At 44.8% G+C, this 19,441-nt stretch overlaps 1 protein-coding gene across 1 annotated transcript in view; it reads right to left on the bottom strand.

Moving 5' to 3' along the window:
• The window catches only part of LOC110504439 (dystrophin-related protein 2), a 225,489-nt gene extending 206,948 nt beyond the window's left edge, over window positions 1-18,541 (bottom strand). Inside the window, exon 1 of the mRNA XM_036969700.1 lies at window positions 18,130-18,541. The gene's annotated coding sequence lies outside the window, so the exon portion shown is untranslated. The remainder of the gene's footprint in view (window positions 1-18,129) is intronic.
• Window positions 18,542-19,441: the final 900 nt, after the last annotated feature.

Here is a 19,441-nt window from a genome sequence, read left to right as displayed (position 1 = left end):
AAGTTCGCGAAGCCGAGAAAGCGCTGCAGCTCGACGCGTGACTTAGGGACGGGCCAATCAATGACAGCTTGGACCTTAGCGGGATCCATCTTAATGCCTTCAGCGGAAATAACAGAACCGAGAAATGTGACGGAGGAGGCATGAAAAGTGCACTTCTCAGCCTTCACAAAAAGACAATTCTCTAAAAGGCGCTGGAGGACACGTCGAACGTGCTGAACATGAATCTGGAGTGACGGTGAAAAAATCAGGATATCGTCAAGGTAAACGAAAACAAAGATGTTCAGCATGTCTCTCAGGACATCATTGACTAATGCCTGAAAGACAGCTGGAGCGTTAGCGAGGCCGAAAGGAAGAACCCGGTATTCAAAGTGCCCTAACGGAGTGTTAAACGCCGTCTTCCACTCGTCCCCCTCCCTGATGCGCACGAGATGGTAAGCGTTACGAAGGTCCAACTTAGTGAAAAACCTGGCTCCCTGCAGGATCTCGAAGGCTGAAGACATAAGAGGAAGCGGATAACGATTCTTCACTGTTATGTCATTCAGCCCTCGATAATCTATGCAGGGGCGCAGAGACCCGTCCTTCTTCTTGACAAAAAAAAACCCCGCTCCGGCGGGAGAGGAGGAGGGGACTATGGTACCGGCGTCAAGAGCTACAGACAAATAATCTTCGAGAGCCTTACGTTCGGGAGCCGACAGAGAGTATAGTCTACCCCGGGGGGGGGTGGTTCCCGGAAGGAGATCAATACTACAATCATACGACCGGTGTGGAGGAAGAGAGGTGGCCCTGGACCGACTGAACACCGTGCGCAGATCGTGATATTCCTCCGGCACCCCTGTCAAATCACCAGGCTCCTCCTGTGAAGAAGAGACAGAGGAAACAGGAGGGATAGCAGACATTAAACATTTCACATGACAAGAGACGTTCCAGGAGAGGATAGAATTACTAGACCAATTAATGGAAGGATTATGACAAACTAGCCAGGGATGGCCCAAAACAACAGGTGTAAAAGGTGAACGAAAAATTAAAAAAGAAATGGTTTCACTATGATTACCAGAAACAGTGAGGGTTAAAGGTAGCGTCTCACGCTGAATCCTGGGGAGAGGACTACCATCCAGGGCGAACAAGGCCGTGGGCTCCTTTAACTGTCTGAGAGGAATGTCATGTTCCCGAGCCCAGGTCTCGTCCATAAAACAGCCCTCCGCCCCAGAGTCTATTAAGGCACTGCAGGAAGCTGACGAACCGGTCCAGCGTAGATGGACCGACAAGGTAGTGCAGGATCTTGAAGGAGAGACAGGAGTAGTAGCGCTCACCAGTAGCCCTCCGCTTACTGACGAGCTCTGGCCTTTTACTGGACATGAAGTGACAAAATGACCAGCGGAACCGCAATAGAGACAGAGGCGGTTGGTGATTCTCCGTTCCCTCTCCTTAGTCGAGATGCGGATACCTCCCAGCTGCATGGGCTCAGCACCCGAGCCGGCAGAGGAAGATGGTAGTGATGCGGAGAGGGAGGCGACGGAGAGCGCGAGCTCCTTTCCACGAGCTCGGTGACGAAGATCAACCCGTCGCTCAATGCGAATAGCGAGTTCAATCAAGGAATCCACGCTGGAAGGAACCTCCCGGGAGAGAATCTCATCCTTTACCTCTGCGCGGAAACCCTCCAGAAGACGAGCGAGCAAGGCCGGCTCGTTCCAGCCACTGGAGACAGCAAGAGTGCGAAACTCAATAGAGTAGTCTGTTATGGATCGATTGCCTTGACATAGGGAAGACAGGGCCCTGGAAGCCTCCTCCCCCAAAACAGATCGATCAAAAACCCGTATCATCTCCTCCTTAAAGTCCTGATACTGGTTAGTACACTCAGCCCTTGCCTCCCAGATTGCCGTGCCCCACTCACGAGCCCGTCCAATAAGGAGAGATATGACGTAGGCGACACGAGCAGTGCTCCTGGAGTAAGTGTTGGGCTGGAGAGAAAACACAATATCACACTGGGTGAGGAACGAGCGGCATTCAGTGGGCTCCCCAGAGTAACACGGCGGGTTATTGATTCTGGGCTCCGGAGATTCGAAAGCCCTGGAAGTGGCCGGTGGATCGAGGCGGAGATGGTGAACCTGTTCTGTGAGGTTGGAGACTTGGGTGGCCAGGGTCTCAACGGCATGTCGAGCAGCAGACACTTCCTGCTCGTGTCTGCCTAGCATCGCTCCCTGGATCCCGACGGCTGAGTGGAGAGGATCCGAAGTCGCTGGGTCCATTCTTGGTCGGATTCTTCTGTTATGGTGAGTGAATGAGGACCCAAAAGCGAACTAACTTAAACAGAGCTTCTTTAATAACCAAACATAGGTAGGCTCAGATAGACCGGCAGATTCCGACAGGACAGGACAAGGTTACAGCAAACATGACGATAGTCTGGCTCAGGCATGAAACACAACAAACAAGAATCCGACAAGGACAGGAACAGAAACAGAGAGAGATATAGGGACCTAATCAGAGGGAAAAAGGGAACAGGTGGGAAACGGGGTGAATGGGTAGTCAGAGGAGACAAGGAACAGCTGGGGGAAAGCGGGGGAGAAAAGGTAACCTAACAACGACCAGCAGAGGGAGACAGGGTGAAGGGAAAGGACAGAGACAAGACACAACATGACAGTACATGACAGAAGCTCCTCATTAAATACATTCGTAATCTTCATTTACTAGGTTTTGGCTGCACTTCTCAAAACACTGACACATTAAATGTACTTCTACATTTACAAAAGGGTGGGGGGGAAAACTTGTCACAGTCTGCGACTATAACATGGAGCTTGGCACTCTACACAGAGAGTTATTTGACACCAGTCAGTCCAACACACAGGATCTAGTCGTTTTGATGATCAGAATGTGCAGTTGGACAAGGACGCTTTTATGAACACGTGTTGGATGACATCCAACCACGTCAACTCATTTAATTGGCTGATACGGAATTTGAACCGAATATACAGTACCAGTCAAACGTTTGGACACACCTACTCTTTTACTATTTTCTATATTTTAGAATAATAGAGAAGACATCAAAGCTATGAAATAATACATAAGGAATCATAAAGTAACCAAAAAAGTGTTAAACAAATAAAAATATATTATATATTTGAGATTATTCAAAGTAGCCAACATTTGCCTAGATGACAACTTTGCACACTCTTGGCATTCTCTCAACCAGCTTCATGAGGTAGTCACCTGGAATACATTTAAATTAAAAGGTGCGCCTTGTTAAAAGTTAATTTATGGAATGTCTTTCCTTCTTAATGTGTTTGAGTCAATCAGTTGTGATAAGGTCATACAGAAGATAGCCCTAACAGCTCAAATAAGCAAAGGGAAACGACAGTCCATCGTTACTTAAGGTCAGTCAATCTGGACAATTTCAAGAACTTTGAATGCTTCTTCAAGTGCACTCGCAAAAAACATCAAGCACGATGATGAAACAGGCTCTCATGAGGACCGCCACAGAAAGGAAGACCCAGAGATACCTCTGTTGCAGAGGATAAGTTCATTAGAGTTACCAGCCTCAGAAATTGCAGCCCAAATAAATACTTTACAGAGTTCAAGAAAGAGACACATCTGAACATCAACTGTTCAGAGGAGACTGCGTGAATCAAGTCGAATTGCTGCAAAGAACCCACTACTAAAGGACATCAATGAGAAGAAGAGACTTGCTTGGGCCAAGAAACACAAGCAATGGACATTAGACCAGTGGAAATCTGTCCTTTGGTCTGATGAGTCCAAATTTGATTTGAGATTTTTGGTTCCAACCACCGATTTTGTGGTTCTCACCGTGAAGCATGGAGGAGGAGGTATGATGGTGCTTTGCTGGTGACGCTTTCGCTGATTGGTTTCGAATCCAAGGCACAGTTAACCAGCATGGCTACCACAGCACTCTGCAGTGATACGCCATCCCATCTGGTTTGCACTTGGTGGGACTCTCATTTGTTTTTCAACAGGACAATAACCCAAAAGACACCTCCAGACTGTGTAATGGCTATTTGACCAAGGAGAGTGATGGAGTGCTGCATCAGATGACCTGGCCTCCACAATCACCCTTCCTCAACCCAATTGTAATGGTTTGGGATAAGTTGGAATGCAAGGTGAAGGAAAAGCAGCCAACAAGTGCTCAGACTGTTGGAAAAGCATTCCACGTGAAGCTGGTGTAGAGAATGCCAAGAGTGTGCAAAGCTGTCTAGATGACTAGATGTTCAGGAGTCTTATGGCTTGGGGGTAGAAGCTGTTTAGAAGCCTCTTGGATGTAGACTTCGTGCTCCGGTACCGCTTGTCGTGTGGTAGCAGAGAGAACAGTCTATGACTAGGGTGGCTGGAGTCTTTGACAATTTTTTGGGCCTTCCTCTGACACTGCCTAGTATAGAGATCCTGGATGGAAGGAAGGTTGGCCCCAGTGATGTACTGGGCAGTTCGGTCGGAGGCCGAGCAGTTGTCATACCAGGCAGTGATGCAACCAGTCAGGATGCTCTTGATGGTGCAGCTGAAGAACCTTTTGAGGATCTGAGGACCCATGCAAAATCCTTTCAGTCTCCTGAGGGGGAATATGTGATTGTGCCTGCTTCACTGCTGTCATGGTGTGCTTGGACCATAGTTAGTTTGTTGGTGATGTGGACACCAAGGAACTTGAAGCTCTCAACCTGCTCCACTGCAGCCCCATAGATGAGAATGGGGACGTGCTCGGTCCTCTTTTTCCTGGAGTCCACAAACATCTCCTTTGTCTTGATCACGTTCAGGGAGAGGTTATTGTCCTGGCACCACCCAGCCAGGTCTCTGACCTCCTCGCTATAGGCTGTCTCGTTGTTGTCGGTGATCAGGCTACCACTGTTGTGTCATCTGCAAATTTAATGATGGTTTTGGAGTCGTGCCTGGCCGTGCAGTCATGAGTGAACAGGGAGTACAGGAGGGGGCTGAGCACGCACCCCTGAGGGGCACCCGTGTTAAGGATCAGTGTGACGGATGTGTTGTTACCTACCCTTACCACCTGGGGGCGGCCCGTCAGGAAGTCCAGGATCCAGATGCAGAGGGAGGTGTTTAGTCCCAGGGTCCTTAGCTTATTGATGAGTTTTGAGGGCAATATGGTGTTGAACGCTGAGCTGTAGTCAATGAATAGCATTCTCACATAGGTGTTCATTTTGTTCAGGTGGGAAAGGGCAGTGTGGAGTGCAATAGAGACTGCATCATTAGTGGATCTGTTGGGGCGGTATGCAAATTGAAGTGGGTCTAGGATTTCTGGGATGATGGTGTTGATGTGAGCCATGACCAGCCTTTCAAAGCACTTCATGGCTACAGACGTGAGTGCTACGGGTCGGTAGTCATTTAGGCAGGTTACCTTAGTATTCTTGGGCACAAGCACTATGGTGGTCTGCTTAAAACATGTTGTTATTACAGACCTCGGACAGGGAGAGGTTGAAAATGTCAGTGAAGACACTTGCTAGTTGGTCAGCGCATGCTCGCAGTACACGTCCTGGTAATCCATCTGGCCATGTAGTTTAGCTCGTCCGGTAGGCTCGTGTCACTGGGCAGCTCTCAGCTGTGCTTCCCTTTGTAGTCTGTAATGGTTTGTAGACACTGCCACATCTGACGAGAGTCAGTGTAGTACGACTCGATCTTAGTCCTGTATTGATGCTTTTCCTGTTTGATAGTTAGTCGGAGGGAATAGCGGAATTTCTTATAAGTTTCCGGGTTAGTGTCCCGCTCCTTGTAAGCGGCAGCTCTAGCCTTTAGCTCAGTGCGGATGCTGCCTGTAATCCATGTGTTCTGGTTGGGGTATGTACTGTGGGGACGACGTCATCGATGAAGCCAATGACAGATGTGGTGTACTCCTCAATGTCATTGGAGGAATCCTGGAACATATTTAGTCTGTGCTAACAAAATAGTCCTGTAGCTTAGCATCTGCTTCATCTGACCACTTTTTTATTGATCTAGTCACTGGTGCTTCCTGCTTTAATTTTTGCTTGTAAGCAGGAGAATGGAATTATGGTCAGATTTGCCAAATGGAGTGCGAGGGAGAGCTTTGTATGCATCTCTGTCTGTGGAGTATAGGTGGTCCAGAGTTCTTTTCTCTCTGGTTGCACATTTAACATGCTGATAGAAATTTGGTAAAACTGATTTAAGTTTCCCTGCATTAAAGTCCTGGCTACCAGGAGCACTGCCTCTGGTAGAGCGTTTTCTTGTTTGCTTATGGTGGAATACAGCTCATTCAGTGCTATCTTAGTGCCAGCCTCTGACTGTGGTGGTATGTAAGCAGCTACAAAGAATACAGATGAAAACTCTCTCCTGGTCTGCAGCTTATCATGAGAAAGTCTACCTCAGGAGAGCAATAGCTTCGAGACTTCCTTAGATACCGTGCACCGGCTGTTGTTTACAAAAATACATTGACAGCCGCCCCTTGTCTTACCAGACGCCGCTGTTCTATTCTGCCGGTACATCATATAACCAGCCAGCTGTATGTTGATATTGTCGTCATTCAGTCACGATTTGGTGAAGCATAAGATATTACAGTTTTAATGTCCCGTTGGTAGTTTAATCTTCCCAGTAATTTATACATTTTATTGTCCAAAGATTGCTTGTTTGCTAGCAGAAATGAGGGAAGCGGGGGTTTATTCGATCACCTCCAACTTCTCATAAGGCAGCCCGCTCTCCGGCCTCTCTTTCTCTGCCTCCTCTTCACGCAGATCACTGGGGTCGGGGCCTGTTCCCAAGGGAGCCGCATATCCTCCGCCTCGTCAGAGTCGTGAAAGAAGAAAAAGGATTAGGCTAGTCGGCATATCACCTCCGCCCTGGCTATGTGAGTCACATCCACCAACTACCTTCCACCATCCACATTCCACCTTCCACCTTACTGCTTCCACCTTCCAGCTTCCACCATCCACCAACTACGTTCCACCAACTACCTTCTACCAAACACCTTCCACCAACCACCTTCCTCCCTGTCCCTGATGAGAGTGCATCATGATTGAAATGAAAACTGCCCCTTTCCTACGTGGCTGTCCCTGAGACAAACCATGTAATGTGACACTAATGGAGAAAGCACTCCCACGCAGCACCAAATAACAGCTGACAGAATTAATTACAGCCCGCCAGACTGACCTTTTCCCTTTGATAAATCATACAGCCGGGAAGGCTGGGGAGGCTGGAGAGGATAGGGAGCCTGCCATTAGGACTCTGTGGATGTGGGACACACAGCCTTGAAAAACGATCTCCTCCTGGGATCTGGGGCTGTTGTATTGACCGACCCGGCCCAGCCCCCGGCACACAGCACAGCCGCAATACAACCAACACAGTTCTGACCAGAAACTCACACTGGCACATTCCCTCTCTCTTTAGGGAGGTCAAACAGTATCATTCAGCACACAGGACCTGTCCCTCGACACTCAATTAGACCATGGCTCCTTCAGTAACTACTGGAGAGAGTCTGAAGTCTCTCTGGTAGGAACTAATGTAGTCATAATGCCCTTTTTGGGGGACATACCTTTCATATGCTCTCTAGGGGGCGGTCAGAAGCAGGCCTTTCAACTGCCATCTTCAAGGCCTGGTAAGCCTTCCATTCTCAAACATTATCTTCCTTTGAATGACAAGGTTCAATTCACTGAGCAAATGAAAGGCTGGGGTATCATGGGAATCCAACACTCTTATCCCCTAAACAACCAGAGGCCCAACAATAGAACTTCCACTCCTAACTCTACTCATCAGGATTCATTCTCATGCAAGAGTTAGGCCCTACAAAGACTGATGATCTGCCTATGAAATTGATAAGTTCCCCCAATTCAAATCTTGAAGATTTCCATCAAATTAACTCATTTCTATAGGCAGATCTCTCCAATCATGCATGTAGAAGGGGAAAGCATTACATAGCCTACTGTGTCTGTCAGAGAACAATAGATGAAACTGCTTCATCAATTTCTAAAGAGACAGTAGCTCCTTTGAAGACATGCCAGAGATGGTTTCCTAAAGCGCTCGCTCTCTCTAGCCCTCAAAACACACAGAGACAGACACAAACTAGCACACACTCAGTCTTTCACCTTTAAATCCTGAGTTATTTCAGATTTCTGATGAGTTCATCACCTTGCATGTGGAAAAGGACACATTTCAAATTGCCATAAACACTCCATCACGTCTCTAAAATGAAATGAAACCCTGGGACTCAAGGTAATCATCATAAACAGTCCCTCCCATTTCCTGATCCGCTGCATGTAGGCGTCAATTTCCCTCATGAAAACCAATCATACCACAAAATTGCCCCCACATGTAAAGACAATGCATATTCAGTTGTTCACACACACACACACACACCTCTTCCACTCAGTGCGTAGTCTACCCTCTGCATAGAACCAATAGAATGCTCCATGAATATTAAGAAGCGGAGGGGAGAGAGGCCAGCCTCTACGCTATAATACAAGAGAGAGGGGGAGACAATAGAACAGAGCAGGGGACCAAACCCAGCTCCAGGTCGTGCCGCTAACCGTCGGATGAGACATTTCGAAAAGGCAGATCACAACGTGTCTGGTTTAATTAGAACACGTTAGCACATTACCAGATGAGAAGTGACTAACGCCGACACTACTACTAACGACAGACCCTCCACATCTGACACAAGAAAGACTGCTGGTCGCAGATTAAACAAAGATGATAGAAACAGTCACAAGGCTTTAAATATTCAGCAGAGTTTTGCTGACTAATAGTTCCTGGGGAATAAACGAATGAAATGAATGAAAGACCATTAGGGCCAGGATAGATGTTAGATGCAGAACTGAACTGGAGCCATTAAGACAAATTACAGGGGGGCCACTGCAGTAGCATAGCTTGGTAAAGCCAGACTGCACTCACTACTGTTTTACTTCACTTAAAGAGTTCAGTCTGGTTTAACCAGGCTAGCCGTAGTCTACTCTAATTGTTATTCACCATCGGTCCTGGGACTGCACATTTGATAACAGAAACAAGAGGAGTTTTCATTATACAGTCCTTCTTTACACATAGATTGGGATTAGATGCACTTTTGTAAACCGGGGGCTAAAAAATGCAGCATTAAATTAACATTACCGTCTTTGCTGATTAACAACTAATTATACAGCCTTTGTAGTGGAAACGAGAAGGCCCAAGGACAACAATGGATCGGAGATAATAAATCATTAATAACTGATAAAAGCCTCAACAGTCAGGCATTTATTTGAACATTTATTCAACGCTTGTGAAATATTTATCCAGAAGGGGAAAACGTACGTTTATCCCCCTCTCTGTGTTTACGCCGAGGTAGAGACAAAAGGAAGGAAACCAAAAGCATGTGCATCAATATTGCTCAGGATGACAGGATAAAGAAATACAACGTCACCTTGCTGTGTGAAGCTTAAACAGAACAGCAGAGCACTGAAGCCTGACTGGCTAGACAGAACGTATGACCTCTTTTGGAGCATAGCTCACAAAGTCTGTGACAACTCACTCCCCCAGCCCCGTCGCACCAGCAAACATATAAATGACGCACACACGCACGCTCACGTGCATAAACACACACATAAAAAACACACACACATATATGGAACACACAGTGCATTGAGAAAATATTCGGACTCCTTCACTTTTTCCACATTTTGTTACATTACAGCCTTATTTCAAATTGATTAAATAAAAAAATCTACACACAATACCTCGGATGGAAAAGCAAAAACAGTTTTTTAGGAATGTATGCAATGGCTCTTTCTAGAGCTGGCTGCCTGGCCAAACTGAGCAATCTGGGGAGAAGGGCCTTGGTCAGGGAGGATGTCCATGAACCCGATGGTCACTCTGACAGAGCTCCAGAGTTCCTCGGCGGAGATGGGAGAACCTTCCAGAAGGACAACCATCTCTGCAGCACTCCATCAATAAGGTCTTTATGGTAGTGGCCAGACCAAAGCCACTCCTCAGTAAAAGGCACATGACAGCCAGCTTGGAGTTCGCCAAAAGGCACCTAAAGGACTCTCAAAACATGAGAAACAAGATGATCTGGTATGGTGAAACCAAGATTGAACACTTTAGCGTCAATGTCAAGCATCAAGTCTGGAGGAAACCTGGCACCATCCGTACGGTGAAGCATGGTGGCGGCAACATCATGCTGTGGGGATGTTTTTCAGCGGTAGGGACTGGGAGACTAGTCAGGATTGAGGAAAAGATGAACGGAGCAAAGTACAGAGAGGTCCTTGATGAAAACCTGCTCCAGAGCGCCAAGGACCTCAGACTGGGGGCGAAGGTTCAACTTCCAAATGTCCAACAACCCTAAGCACACAGCCAAGACAACCCAGGAGTGACTTCGGGACAAGTCTCTGAATGTCCTTGAGTGGACAAGAGCCTGGACTTTAAGGCCATCGAACATCTCTGGAGAGACGTGAAAATAGCTGTGCAGTGATGCTCCCTATACAACCTGACAGAGCTTGGGAGGATCTGCAGAGAAGAATGGGAGACACTTCCCAAATATAGGTGTGCCAAGCTTGTAGTGTCATACCCAAGAATACTCTAGGCTGTAATCGCTACCAAAGGTGCTTCAACAAAGTACTGAGTAAATGGTCTGAATACTTATGTAAATGTAATATTTCAGAATTGTATTAGTAATACATTTGCAAACATTTCTAAAAACTGTTTTTTTTTTGCTTTGTCATTATGGGGTATTGTGTGTAGATTGATGAGGAGGAAAAAACTATATAACCCATTTTAGAAAAAGGCTGTAATGTAACAAAATGTGGAAAAAGTCAAGGGGTCTGAATACTTTCCGAATGCACTGTATAGACACACACACACAAACTATACAAAACACCCACCCATTCCAGCAAACATACACCCTCTTCCCTCCCTGCTCTTTCATAATAAGGAGTGGTAGTTTGACTTGAACGCAGAGCCTCCACACTGAGCTTAGCTCTGTCCGTGGCTCAGAGAGCAAGGCCTGCAGTGCCAGGCAGTAAATAACAGGCATAAAGTTGTCACGGGAGACAACCGGCAGACGCCAAGCCACTCAATGTTAATAGGAGAGCATCGGTTACCAGATTCTAAATAATAGCTCCCAGTCACCATGGTCGGGGTTAGGTACCCAAGGTGCATTGGATTTATAGAGTTAGCCAATTGCTTTTCTATCCCCATTCTTTCCCCCCCTATCCCCTGCCTTCATCTCCTTTCAGCCGGGGTAAGGATGATGAAGAGGGGGCAGGGGTGATGGCTGATGTGGCTGTTCTGTACTGCTTGAGTGCACACACTTGTCTGGAGGCCAAGGGAGCAAGGGAGCGTGCTCCAAGCTACAATACCACAATCCCCTACAATCTGTGATTCTACCGGGGGGCTTGACACAGCACCGTCACGTTTTATTCGGGTCGGTTGGCGTGACTGTCTGGTGTCTCTTTTGTAGGATAGAGTGATTACGATGACGGAGGACGTGACTCTGTGCCTTTGTCTCCAGTCCCCTGGCACTGTGGGGTTTGCTACACCACTATGTGTAGTTTACATGCCAGAAAAAAAGCAGCAGAGTGTCATCAATAGGATCAAGGCTGGTGTCATGTGTAATTAAATCGCAATGACACTTTGACCTCTTGACTCCACAAGGCACATCCTACTCTGCTGCATAAAGCCCCTGGACAGGAAGGAGAACATTATTGGGAAGATGATTATTCCCAGAAGCACTACAGTACCTGACTCAGGTTGAACAGAGACATCAAGCAAGAATATGTAATGTCAGAGAGTCGGTAGATGCTCGTTATTAACACTCGGCTAGAGTTCCTGAAGACCCCAGAGAGACTAACAGTGACTGACGTTTTCAGATCACTCTCCTGAATTAAGAAAAGCTGGAGCCTCAAACACTCGTTGGCAAAGGCTGTGCCTACAACTACACACCCATATAAATAATACATGTTTAGGATCCATGCGTCTGAAAGATCGACAGTAAACAAACTGTGAAAAGAAAGCAGCTATATACTGTTCCCTGAGGAGCACTGTGCGTCTGTGGTTGACTTGAACATTACAGGGCAAATCCATTTGAATTCAATTACTTTTTGACAGTATCTCATTTGATCCGTTTCCATGCATGTTTTCCAATGGAAGAAGTGGTCAGAAAGTCACTTTTTAGACCTGAATGTTAAAACATTCAGGAGATAAAGGTGCTCAAAGTTGACCCATTTTGTCTACCCCATTGTACCATGATGAGACGTCCATGTCTTCGTCACTGAAAAAGAGAAACGGTTGAGTTTGATATAATTAAAAGCTTTCAAACAGTGTTGTCAAACAATTGTATTCTTTTTTGAAGACCCTATTTCACGTAATCTGAGTTTTTTGTGTTGTTCCTGTCATAGATTGAGACACAACATGCTCTTGAATACAGGGTGAGTGTAATTTAAAATGTAAGTAATAGAATGGAACTATCCCTTCAAACCACTGCAATTTAGCCTGTACACCACTGACATTTAAATTTACATTTTTAATGTGCAATGTAAAGAAATCCCTTCGCCTTTTCCTGGTTGCTAAAATTCTAATAGTTTGCCTAATTTCAGTTTGTGACAAAACAAGCACTGTAGAGAATCATTGTACTATCTAAACTACTGTGAAATATCTTTTCAATAAACAAAATGTAGAATTTTCAGCTACCACACCAAAAGTAAAAGATGCAAAAACAAAAAGTAAGGGGTAGAAATAGCACACATAGAAAATATCTCCCGCTTCTTAGGCATGATTTCAACAAGTATAGATCTATAACTCACATTTCTATGTTCATTTGGTCGGGTCGCCAAAAAAGTTACAAATTGGAGTTTCAACGTCTAATAACTACCACAAAGATAACCACCGCTCCACCCACCGTCGAATGTCAACTTAAAGGGATATTAGTTATGTGCAGTTTGCGAGCGATTCGTTCTTTCTGAACGACTCTTTTAACTGACTCAAGACTCATGATTAGATTTTCTGAGTGACTCGTTCATTTTAGTTGTTTGTTTGACCTGGTAGTACTAGCTGCAATGAGTCCTACAGCAGGATTAATACACACTCCTCCATCACAGCAGCTCCAGAGACGTACTACAACCACCAACTGTCTGTCACACGCACGCAGGGAAATAGATTGTGAGCATAGAAGACAAATACATGTTGGTGCAAGCATGATTGCAATGAATTAATTATTGAATATTATGGACACAGCTTTGAAGAACCAAAACATACACAGCCTCTGCTCAACAAACTTGAACATGAATCGTTAGCAAATGACATTGTGTGCGCATATTACCCTCACGGACGGCGGTCAAGCAACACATTCTGGCAAGAGTCGCTCACAATCTAGTCTGGTTGCAGCCACAACTAGACCTCATTTCAAATGTATCAAGAAATAATCTTATTTGTAAGCCTAGCAATCAACAAATGTACATTGTTTAAAGCACAAGGTTACACGTCTCAGTCACAAATGACAGCTCCAATAAGCCCTCTATGGTGAGCGACGTGTGAATGAGATGCTGGTAGAATCATGATGACTCTTTTGAGTTTTCAGTTCATCATTCGCCAGTAGGGGGTCCTGCCTGCTGCCCCCTATGGTGAACGAGATGTGAACGAGAGGCTTGTAGTATCCAGTGGTGTGTATTAATTGACGCCAAGGGAAGCCAGTCAGGCTTCGCAAAAAAAAATAAATTTTTTTTTTAAAACATACAATAATTGATCTTTCGTCTCTCTGCGTTTCATTATTTTCCTTCAATTGGCAAGAGGCTAAATGTAGCTCACCTGAGAAAGCGTCCAAGCGAAAGCATCCAAGTGCCCCTCTGTCTCTGTATGTGTAAGCCATCTATCTACCTGATGCTCTCTGGTCATAAAGAGTATGACAATGTTGACACCAGTAGCATTGAATGCAAGGGAAGCCAGTGAGCATTTGGCCTCCCTTGATAAAAAAGTATAAAATAATAGCCAATCAGCATTGATCCAAACTGAGTGAGGTCAACTGTAAACGGTCCTGGCGCACCAAAAGAAGTGTCAAGGGAAGCCGGTGAGGATTTGGCTTCACTCCAATCACATCACATCGAGGGCAAAATGTCATTGACAGACACAACTTGAATTGTTGCATATTGTTGTGTTGTTGTCCTCCAGTGGCTTGCTAGCTAGCTAAAATGGGCACTTTCCTAAATAGAGCCATGGATGGAGAAGGAATTTGGACTTCTGGTTATACTTAATTCGCCGTACCGACAATGATTATAACGCCAATTTTAATCCAACCATGAATTAATACATTGTGGTCCTGGCCTTAGAGGATGGAAGTTCAATATGTAGCTACATGTAGAAGGCTAATGTTAACTAGCTAATGTTGCCCATGAAAGGAAGTTAGGCTAGTGAGCAAGCATTTTAGCCAGGTAGTCTAGGAAAACAACAAATAAAAGTGTGAAAAGAGAGGAGGATGGCATTGACATTTCTCTACAATTAGGGTGAGTCCACATGTTTTTCTACTTACACAAATGCACGCACACACACTTAGAGAGAAATCAGAACCATGGATAGACAGCCACATCATATTTAGCTTGCATTGGTTGGACTAAATTGTTTTCTGTATCTTCTAGTTGTCTCTGTATTAGACTAAGCATGGGTGATTTGATGATATTGAAATGGTGCTGGAATAGTGGAGGCAGCAACTGTTTTCTTTGCGACTTCAAATCAAATCAAATCAAATCAAATTTTATTTGTCACATACACATGGTTAGCAGATGTTAATGCGAGTGTAGCGAAATGCTTGTGCTTCTAGTTCCGACAATGCAGTAATAACAAGTAATCTAACTAACAATTCCAAAACTACTGTCTTGTACACAGTGTAAGGGGATAAAGAATATGTACATAAGGATATATGAATGAGTGATGGTACAGAGCAGTATAGGCAAGATACAGTAGATGGTATCGGGTACAGTATGTACAAATGAGATGAGTATGTAAACAAAGTGGCATAGTATAGTATAAAGTGGCTAGTGATACATGTATTACATAAGGATACCGTCGATGATATAGAGTACAGTATATACGTATGCATATGAGATGAATAATGTAGGGTAAGTAACATTTATATAAGGTAGCATTGTTTAAAGTGGCTAGTGATATATTTACATCATTTCCCATCAATTCCCATTATTAAAGTGGCTGGAGTTGAGTCAGTGTCAGTGTGTTGGCAGCAGCCACTCAGTGCTAGTGGTGGCTGTTTAACAGTCTAATGGCCTTGAGATAGAAGCTGTTTTTCAGTCTCTCGGTCCCAGCTTTGATGCACCTGTACTGACCTCGCCTTCTGGATGATAGCGGGGTGAACAGGCAGTGGCTCGGGTGGTTGATGTCCTTGATGATCTTTATGGCCTTCCTGTGACATCGGGTGGTGTAGGTGTCCTGGAGGGCAGGTAGTTTGCCCCCGGTGATGCGTTGTGCAGACCTCACTACCCTCTGGAGAGCCTTACGGTTGAGGGCGGTGCAGTTGCCATACCAGGCGGTGATACAGCCCGCCAGGATGCTCTCGATTGTGCATCTGTAGAAGTTTGTGAGTGCTTTTGGTGACAAGCCGAATTTCTTCAGCCTCCTGAGGTTGAAGAGGCGCTGCTGCGCCTTCTTCACGATGCTGTCTGTGTGAGTGGACCAATTCAGTTTGTCTGTGATGTGTATGCCGAGGAACTTAAAACTTGCTACCCTCTCCACTACTGTTCCATCGATGTGGATAGGGGGGTGTTCCCTCTGCTGTTTCCTGAAGTCCACAATCATCTCCTTAGTTTTGTTGACGTTGAGTGTGAGGTTGTTTTCCTGACACCACACTCCGAGGGCCCTCACCTCCTCCCTGTAGGCCGTCTCATCGTTGTTGGTAATCAAGCCTACCACTGTTGTGTCGTCCGCAAACTTGATGATTGAGTTGGAGGCGTGCGTGGCCACGCAGTCGTGGGTGAACTCTCAGTGTTTCTCTCTTGCGGTAACTCTCAGTGTTTCTAAATCAATAGTTGTTTAGTAGTCCGAAAATGTTGGAAACATTAACTTGGTTGACCATGCTGTAGGCCATGTAACTGTTTGTTACATGCTATATGTTTTGTGGACTTCGGAGAGGTTGCTCTCCGGTTTTGTGATGAAACAAAGGTGTGGGTGAATTTATTCTGCCACTGTGTCTTCTTATTGTCTTGGCCTTAAGTCTATATATCATGGGCACAAGAAACATGAACTAACAGGATTTATAGAGCAAACAAGGTAATTGTCACAACACATAGGATGTCATATGGCTTTCCCCCCCAGTGATTTTCCCCACGCACCACTACTGGTAAATTATGACTCTTTACAGTTTTTAGTTCATCATTCACAGGTAGGGTTTCCTGCGTACTCTAGGCATTACTGATTCAAATGAACGGAATGAGCCGAACTTTCCATCACTAATGGTCAAGTCTTTTCTGTTATGTATATTTCTATGATTTCCATTGGAGGATTGACAGTATAATTTTAAACAGATATTGTGGACCTCCAATCATTGCCAACCATCTTTCTGACCTTGTTTGCATCACATTACAATGATAAAACTGGGGCAAAAATGCAATTTCAGAAAGTGGGGGGACATGCCCCCCCCCCCCCCAGTGAAAGTTGCACCCCTTCCCTACACAGACTCTCACACCGGTCAAAATGAATAATAATCTACACATAATGGCACTATCAGCATCAGCAGCTGTAGGGGGCTGACAGTTTGTGTTCTATAAAGAAAAGTAGGAGCTAGTACAAGAAGGATGTTAATGTGGAGATATGCAGCATACAGTATGCATAGAGCACTCTAAATACAGATAGCCTAGGAGTGTGAAGAAAATGGATAGCCATGAAAACCTGTCCTTGGGGCCGCTGGAAGGGAGAGGAGCAGACAATTAAACATGCTCCTAATCCCTTTAAACATGTTTCAAATGAATACTGAGCCCCTATAGCCAACAAGTATTTGATACACTGAATGCAGATAAAGCACAATGAACTATAGCATCACAAAACCAATTGTATTCTGTTGATCACGCATACTACATCGTCCATTCACACATACTAGATCACCCATTCCCTCTCGGGTAGGATGGTGCTCTTTAGCTCAGTTGGAAGAGCATGGCGCTTGCAACGCCAATATGGTGAGCTCAATTACCGGGACCACACATACATGACGAAAAAAACGTATGCACGACTGACTAAGTCGCTTTAGATAAAAGCATATGCTAAATGGCATTTCTTCATGTTACACATACAGCCTACTTTCCTGTTTATGGGCATTATTCTGTTTTACTAATGCAGCACAAGGAGCCCAGACACGTTCATATGTTCATCTCTCTTACTGAACTAAACTGCCACAAGCACCGAGAGCTTTTCGGGCTGTAGGATGATCAAAGAATGCTTCACAACGCAGCTTTATAAAGAACCTTCAAGCGCCTATTTAAGTACTGTCATCTATAAAATGGGGTAAAACACATTGAATACAAACGGAAACTACTAGATTTTATCCCCAGTGTCTATTTATGTTTCTTCTCAGTAGAGTTAGACAAACCTCTTTACCTATATATTGAAACACGTGATTAGCCTTTATATTTGAATCCACCAGTATCACAGGACATCGGGAAGCTTAATAGCCCGATGCCCAAATAAGAAACATTCTCCATTGAGACTACAAATAATGAAAATGCAACATGCCATGAAAATGTGCAAATCGAATGACATGACAAAATTGATCTTGGCATGTGCAACAGTTCAAATTTGGTTAAGATGCTCGCGCACATTTTTGTTTTCTGATTAAGCCGTCTGCTGCGCCCGTAGCCAAAATCACGCCGAATGGAAAGCAAGGAGTGTATTATTCTTATCTATGCAACATTGTGCCTACAATACCGAATGCTGACAGAAGCCTATATTCTGTGGTTTTATTCTGAGTCTATTGAAAGCCCGACAGCTCATCTAACCCGCACAACCGGGCACAACATCGGGCATTAGGCATGACGCCCGAATAAAACGTTGATTTAATGTTTTCCACAAAAATAAACTTAACACAAGAACCGAATATGTCGTGTTATGTCAGTGACTTATAGACAATAATATAATGCAAAATACATTTACTTGCTTTCACTGGTCTAATTAAACACAAATTGAAGATATCCATACTTGGGATGCATGTAATCTTACCTTTCTCTTGTCGGGCAGAGATTTGGCTCAGGTAGTCTCGCAAAGTGCCACGGAATAGCCTAACAGACTTGTCTCGCAGACTGAAATAACCATGAATCGGGGAAAATACGAAAATTGCGCAGAGACTGACGCGAAAATAAACATTTCAAACCGCTGAACACTACTCAGGTCAGAGAAGCGCTATAAGGCTGGAGTCTCGCTCTCATTGCTGTTGACATCAGAGACGTGCTTAAGGTGGCCCGCGCAGCTATTCAAATCAGTTCGGCGCATAAAAAAATCTGCCTTAAAAAAATCGTACTTTTCAAATTTTTCTGTCAACTTCTCGTACCAGAATGTAATATGAAATGTTGGAAATGCATATCCACTGACAGTCATCATCCATGAAAGGCTACTTTAGTTGGAGTGTCCTTGTCCTGTGATATAGCTAGTCTAACTACAGAATACTGTATTCAAGGATCCTATGCATTCAGGCAATGTTTTCCACCTCCCTCAAAACAAGGGGCCAAACAAAACAGGCGCAGGATAGTTCCAGACACCAGGGAGACTATTGGCTCCAGAGATGGGTACAGTAACACGGGTTTTATTAAATCCGAGAATACGGGTGTGTGGGGTATTCACATATTAAAAACACAATTAAAAGTCTATCAGAGCTAAACTTTCAGCTAGAAAATGGAGGTACTTAGTTGCATAAAATGAAGTCTGGACACAGCAATGCTCAAATTACGGTCCCTCTTTATTTATAAATTATATGCATCTATGTATGCTTCGGGAAGACCCCGATTGCTCTGACACTACCGGTGGGACATTTTTGTAGGGAAAACACTTAATTATGATGGATTGATTGGTAAACTGTCGGTAATTCATGTGAAATGGACCATTACATTGACATTGTTATACCACTACCTTAGTGGGGGTTGACTCATAACCTGCACGCCCCGTGGTTATATCCGCAGGGCGGGTTTATGATCATTACATGTTTTGTGGATGTAGAAAGGCCCATAGAATTGGTGGAATCGTCCATTAATTCATGGATACTTGCTCACCTGGTCCAGGTGCGCTTTAATTAGGTCAGGTGGAAATGTCCGACAGATTTCAACTCATTAAAAGGAGGGAATCGCCACCGCCCGACCTCGCTGCTTTCTCTTCCTCAACTCCGTCTAATCCAGAAATTCCGTGTGAACATGAATCAACGTAAATCCACCGAATCTGTTACATTTCGTCTGAACTATCTGTTGAGATTGGGAGAGCTGGCCATCAACCTGAAAAGATGAAATCGGAAACGTTCTGATTATTTGCTGAATTGATAAATCCT

Source organism: Oncorhynchus mykiss, chromosome 31 (genome assembly GCF_013265735.2).
Source record: "Oncorhynchus mykiss isolate Arlee chromosome 31, USDA_OmykA_1.1, whole genome shotgun sequence".
NCBI lineage: Eukaryota > Metazoa > Chordata > Actinopteri > Salmoniformes > Salmonidae > Oncorhynchus > Oncorhynchus mykiss.
The sequence above is the reverse complement of the archived record's forward strand: the minus strand, read 5'-3'. Positions and strand labels throughout refer to the sequence as shown.